The sequence below is a fragment of the Oncorhynchus masou genome, chromosome 20 (assembly GCF_036934945.1).
Source record: "Oncorhynchus masou masou isolate Uvic2021 chromosome 20, UVic_Omas_1.1, whole genome shotgun sequence".
Taxonomy (NCBI): Eukaryota; Metazoa; Chordata; class Actinopteri; order Salmoniformes; family Salmonidae; genus Oncorhynchus; species Oncorhynchus masou.
The window spans coordinates 25,496,758-25,503,446 of NC_088231.1; positions in this window are offsets into that span (position 1 = coordinate 25,496,758).

The following is a 6,689-nucleotide window of genomic DNA, read 5'->3' on the forward strand; positions in this document are numbered from 1 at the left end:
TGGCCACCAACCCTAGAAGTGCATCAGTCCCATATTGCCCCTTTAAACCAGTGGCCACCAACCCCGGACGAGCATCAGTCCCACATTGCCCCTTTAAACTAGTGACCACCAACCCTAGAAGTGCATCAGTCCCATAATGCCCCTTAAAACTAGTGGCCACCAACCCCGGACGAGCATCAATCCCACATTGCCCCTTTAAACTAGTGGCCACCAACCCTAGAAGTGCATCAGTCCCATATTGCCCCTTAAAACCAGCGGCCACCAACCCTAGAAGTGCATCAGTCCCATATTGCCCCTTTAAACTAGTGGCCACCAACCCCGGACGAGCATCAATCCCATATTGCCCCTTTAAACTAGAGGCCACCAACCCTAGAAGTGCATCAGTCCCAGATTGCCCCTTTAAACCAGTGGCCACCAACCCTAGAAGTGCATCATTCCCATATTGCCCCTTTAAACTAGTGGCCACCAACCCTAGAAGTGCATCAGTCCCATATTGCCCCTTTCAACCAGTGGCCACCAACCCCGGACGAGCATCAGTCCCACATTGCCCCTTTAAACTAGTGGCCACCAACCCTAGAAGTGCATCAGTCCCAGATTGCCCCTTTAAACTAGTGGCCACCAACCCTAGAAATGCATCAGTCCCACATTGCCCCTTTCAACCAGTGGCCACCAACCCTAGAAGTGCATCAGTCCCAGATTGCCCCTTTAAACTAGTGGCCACCAACCCTAGAAGTGCATCAGTCCCAGATTGCCCCTTTAAACTAGTGGCCACCAACCCTAGAAATGCATCAGTCCCAAATTGCCCCTTTCAACTAGTGGCCACCAACCCTAGAAGTGCATCAGTCCCACATTGCCCCTTTCAACTAGTGGCCACCAACCCTAGAAGTGCATCAGTCCCAGATTGCCCCTTTAAACTAGTGGCCACCAACCCTAGAAGTGCATCAGTCCCAAATTGCCCCTTTAAACTAGTGGCCACCAACCCTAGAAGTGCATCAGTCCCACATTGCCCCTTTAAACTAGTGGCCACCAACCCTAGAAGTGCATCAGTCCCAGATTGCCCCTTTAAACCAGTGGCCACCAATCCTAGAAGTGCATCAGTCCCACATTGCCCCTTTAAACCAGTGGCCACCAACCCTAGAAGTGCATCAGTCCCACATTGCCCCTTTCAACTAGTGGCCACCAACCCTAGAAGTGCATCAGTCCCATATTGCCCCTTTAAACTAGTGGCCACCAACCCTAGAAGTGCATCAGTCCCAGATTGCCCCTTTCAACTAGTGGCCACCAACCCTAGAAGTGCATCAGTCCCATATTGCCCCTTTAAACCAGTGGCCACCAACCCCGGACGAGCATCAATCCCACATTGCCACTTTAAACTAGTGGCCACCAACCCTAGAAGTGCATCAGTCCCATATTGCCCCTTTCAACCAGTGGCCACCAACCCCGGACGAGCATCAATCCCACATTGCCCCTTTAAACTAGTGGCCACCAACCCTAGAAGTGCATCAGTCCCATATTGCCCCTTTAAACCAGTGGCCACCAACCCCGGACGAGCATCAATCCCACATTGCCCCTTTAAACTAGTGGCCACCAACCCTAGAAGTGCATCAGTCCCATATTGCCCCTTAAAACTAGTGGCCACCAACCCCGGACGAGCATCAATCCCACATTGCCCCTTTAAACTAGTGGCCACCAACCCTAGAAGTGCATCAGTCCCAGATTGCCCCTTTAAACTAGTGGCCACCAACCCTAGAAGTGCATCAGTCCCATATTGCCCCTTTAAACCAGTGGCCACCAACCCCGGACGAGCATCAGTCCCACATTGCCCCTTTAAACTAGTGACCACCAACCCTAGAAGTGCATCAGTCCCAGATTGCCCCTTTAAACTAGTGGCCACCAACCCTAGAAGTGCATCAGTCCCAAATTGCCCCTTTAAACTAGTGGCCACCAACCCTAGAAGTGCATCAGTCCCACATTGCCCCTTTCAACTAGTGGCCACCAACCCTAGAAGTGCATCAGTCCCAAATTGCCCCTTTAAACTAGTGGCCACCAACCCTAGAAGTGCATCAGTCCCACATTGCCCCTTTAAACCAGTGGCCACCAACCCCGGACGAGCATCAATCCCACATTGCCCCTTTCAACTAGTGGCCACCAACCCTAGAAGTGCATCAGTCCCAAATTGCCCCTTTAAACTAGTGGCCACCAACCCTAGAAGTGCATCAGTCCCATATTGCCCCTTTAAACTAGTGGCCACCAACCCTAGAAGTGCATCAGTCCCAGATTGCCCCTTTAAACCAGTGGCCACCAACCCCGGACGAGCATCAATCCCACATTGCCCCTTTCAACTAGTGGCCACCAACCCTAGAAGTGCATCAGTCCCAGATTGCCCCTTTAAACTAGTGGCCACCAACCCCGGACGAGCATCAATCCCACATTGCCCCTTTAAACTAGTGGCCACCAACCCTAGAAGTGCATCAGTCCCATATTGCCCCTTTAAACTAGTGGCCACCAACCCTAGAAGTGCATCAGTCCCAGATTGCCCCTTTAAACTAGTGGCCACCAACCCCGGACGAGCATCAGTCCCAGATTGCCCCTTTAAACTAGTGGCCACCAACCCTAGAAGTGCATCAGTCCCATATTGCCCCTTAAAACCAGTGGCCACCAACCCTAGAAGACCATCAGTACAAGATGTGCAGGCTTTAGTTCCAGCCCTGCACTAACCCACCTGATTTTGACTCATCCATTTGATTAGCTATATTCAAAGTGTGTTGGTGGTGGTCAGGAACAAAATCCTGTATAGTTTCACTACATAGCTATGACTCTATGTAAGGGTTGACCACTGAGATAACTAGGTTACAGACAGACAGACAGAGAGACATGAGAATATGATCAACCGAGTATTCCCTTTATAGGGCACTACTTCTGACCAGAGTCATATGGTCCCATGTCAAAGGTAGTGCACTATATAGGGAAAAAGGTCAATTTGGGCCTATATGAGTGGATGGATGGAAGCACAAGTGATTTAGTAGCTCGGGGTAGAAGTTGCTCTTAGGCACAGATCTAGGATCAGCTTGTCCAGGAGTGTCCAGGTGTCACCAGGTGTCTAGTTTAATCCAGATGTGTCACCAGGTGTCTAGATTAATCCAGATGGGTTACCGGGTGTCTAGATTCATCCAGATGTGTCACCAGGTGTCGAGATTCATCCAGATGTGTCACCAGGTGTCTAGATTAATCCAGATGAGTCACCAGGTGTCTAGATGTGTCCAGATGAGTCACCAGGTGTCTAGATAAATCCAGATTGGTCACCAGGTGTCTAGATTAATCCAGATGGGTCACCAGGTGTCTAGATTAATCCAGATGGGTCACCAGGTGTCTAGAAGGGTCACCAGGTGTCTAGATTAATCCAGATGAGTTACCAGGTGTCTAGATGTGTCCAGATGTCCCACCAGGTGTCTAGGTGTGTCTAGATGGGTCACCAGGTGTCTAGATTCATCCAGATGGGTCACCAGGTGTCTAGATTCATCCAGATGGGTCACCAGGTGTCTAGATTAATCCAGATGTGTCACAAGGTGTCTAGATTAATCCAGATGAGTCACCAGGTGTCTAGATTAATCCAGATGAGTCACCAGGTGTCTAGATTAATCCAGATGAGTCACCAGGTGTCTAGATTAATCCAGATGGGTCACCAGGTGTCTAGATTAATCCAGATGAGTCACCAGGTGTCGAGATTAATCCAGATGTGTCACCAGGTGTCTAGATTAATCCAGATGAGTCACCAGGTGTCTAGATTAATCCAGATGAGTCACCAGGTGTCGAGATGTGTCCAGATGAGTCACCAGGTGTCTAGATTAATCCAGATTGGTCACCAGGTGTCTAGATTAATCCAGATGGGTCACCAGGTGTCTAGATTAATCCAGATGAGTCACCAGGTGTCTAGATTAATCCAGATGAGTCACCAGGTGTCGAGATTAATCCAGATGAGTCACCAGGTGTCGAGATGTGTCCAGATGAGTCACCAGGTGTCTAGATTAATCCAGATTGGTCACCAGGTGTCTAGATTAATCCAGATGGGTCACCAGGTGTCTAGATTAATCCAGATGAGTCACCAGGTGTCTAGATTAATCCAGATGAGTCACCAGGTGTCGAGATGTGTCCAGATGAGTCACCAGGTGTCTAGATTAATCCAGATTGGTCACCAGGTGTCTAGATTAATCCAGATGGGTCACCAGGTGTCTAGATTAATCCAGATGAGTCACCAGGTGTCTAGATGTGTCCAGATGTCCCACCAGGTGTCTATGTGTGTCTAGATGGGTCACCAGGTGTCTAGATTCATCCAGATGAGTCACCAGGTGTCTAGATTCATCCAGATGAGTCACCAGGTGTCGAGATTAATCCAGATGAGTCACCAGGTGTCGAGATGTGTCCAGATGAGTCACCAGGTGTCTAGATTAATCCAGATTGGTCACCAGGTGTCTAGATTAATCCAGATGGGTCACCAGGTGTCTAGATTAATCCAGATGAGTCACCAGGTGTCTAGATTAATCCAGATGAGTCACCAGGTGTCGAGATGTGTCCAGATGAGTCACCAGGTGTCTAGATTAATCCAGATTGGTCACCAGGTGTCTAGATTAATCCAGATGGGTCACCAGGTGTCTAGATTAATCCAGATGAGTCACCAGGTGTCTAGATGTGTCCAGATGTCCCACCAGGTGTCTATGTGTGTCTAGATGGGTCACCAGGTGTCTAGATTCATCCAGATGGGTCACCAGGTGTCTAGATTCATCCAGATGGGTCACCAGGTGTCTAGATTAGTCCAGATGTGTCACCAGGTGTCTAGATTAATCCAGATGGGTCACCAGGTGTCTAGATTAATCCAGATGGGTCACCAGGTGTCTAGATTAATCCAGATGGGTCACCAGGTGTCTAGATTAATCCAGATGGGTCACCAGGTGTCTAGATTAATCCAGATGGGTCACCAGGTGTCTAGATTAATCCAGATGGGTCACCAGGTGTCTAGATTAATCCAGATTGGTCACCAGGTGTCTAGATTGATCCAGATGGGTCACCAGGTGTCTAGATTAATCCAGATGGGTCACCAGGTGTCTAAATTAATCCAGATGAGTCACCAGGTGTCTAGATGTGTCCAGATGTCCCACCAGGTGTCTAGGTGTGTCTAGATGGGTCACCAGGTGTCTAGATTAATCCAGATGGGTCACCAGGTGTCTAGATTCATCCAGATGGGTCACCAGGTGTCTAGATTAATCCAGATGGGTCACCAGGTGTCTAGAAGGGTCACCAGGTGTCTAGATTAATCCAGATGGGTCACCAGGTGTCTAGATTAATCCAGATGGGTCACCAGGTGTCTAGATTAATCCAGATGACTCACCAGGTGTCTAGATTCATCCAGATGGGTCACCAGGTGTCTAGATTCACCCAGATGGGTCACCAGGTGTCTAGATTCATCCAGATGGGTCACCAGGTGTCAAGATGGGTCACCAGGTGTCTAGATTAATCTAGATGGGTCACCAGGTGTCTAGATTAAACCAGGTGAGTCACCAGGTGTCTAGATTAATCTAGGTGAGTCACCAGGTGTCTAGATTAATCTAGATTAGTCACCAGGTGTCCAGATTCATCCAGATGGGTCACCAGGTGTCAAGATGGGTCACCAGGTGTCTAGATTCATCCAGATGGGTCACCAGGTGTCTAGATTCATCCAGATGGGTCATCAGGTGTCTTGATGGGTCACCAGGTGTCTAGATTCATCCAGATGTCTAGAAGTGTCCAGATGAGTCACCAGGTGTCCAGAAGTGTCCACTCTCACCAGGTGTGTGTAAAGGTGTCCAGACGTGTCCACTCTCACCAGGTGTCTAGATTAATCCAGATGGGTCACCAGGTGTCCAGAAGTGTCCACTCTCACCAGGTGTCTAGATTAATCCAGATGGGTCACCAGGTGTCCAGAAGTGTCCACTCTCACCAGGTGTGTGTAAAGGTGTCCAGAAGTGTCCACTCTCACCAGGTGTGTGTAAAGGTGTCCAGAAGTGTCCACTCTCACCAGGTGTCTAGATTAATCCAGATGGGTCACCAGGTGTCCGAAGTGTCCACTCTCACCAGGTGTGTGTAAAGGGGTCCTGTGTATCCAGGTGTGTGTTAAGGTGTCCTGTGTTTCCAGGTGTGCTGAGGTCTTGTGATCATAAAGGGAATCTGTTAAACGGGACGTCTCGTGACTGTTGACTAAAATAACAATATAAACAGTGATTGGATCCACACACTGGGTCACTGCGGTCTGGGACACACACACCACCTACCTCTGTCTTCAGACACCTTAGATAGTGAACTCAGGGGTGTCCAACTCCCCTTATAGACTGATCTCAGGCCTGTCCAACTCCCCTTATAGACTGATCTCAGGCCTGTCCAACTCATTCACCTTATAGACTGATCTCAGGCCTGTCCAACTCCCCTTATAGACTGATCTCAGGCCTGTCCAACTCATTCACCTTATAGACTGATCTCAGGCCTGTCCAACTCCCCTTATAGACTGATCTCAGGCCTGTCCAACTCCCCTTATAGACTGATCTCAGGCCTGTCCAACTCATTCACATTATAGACTGATCTCAGGCCTGTCCAACTCATTCACATTATAGACTGATCTCAGGCCTGTCCAACTCATTCATCTTATAGACTGATCTCAGGCC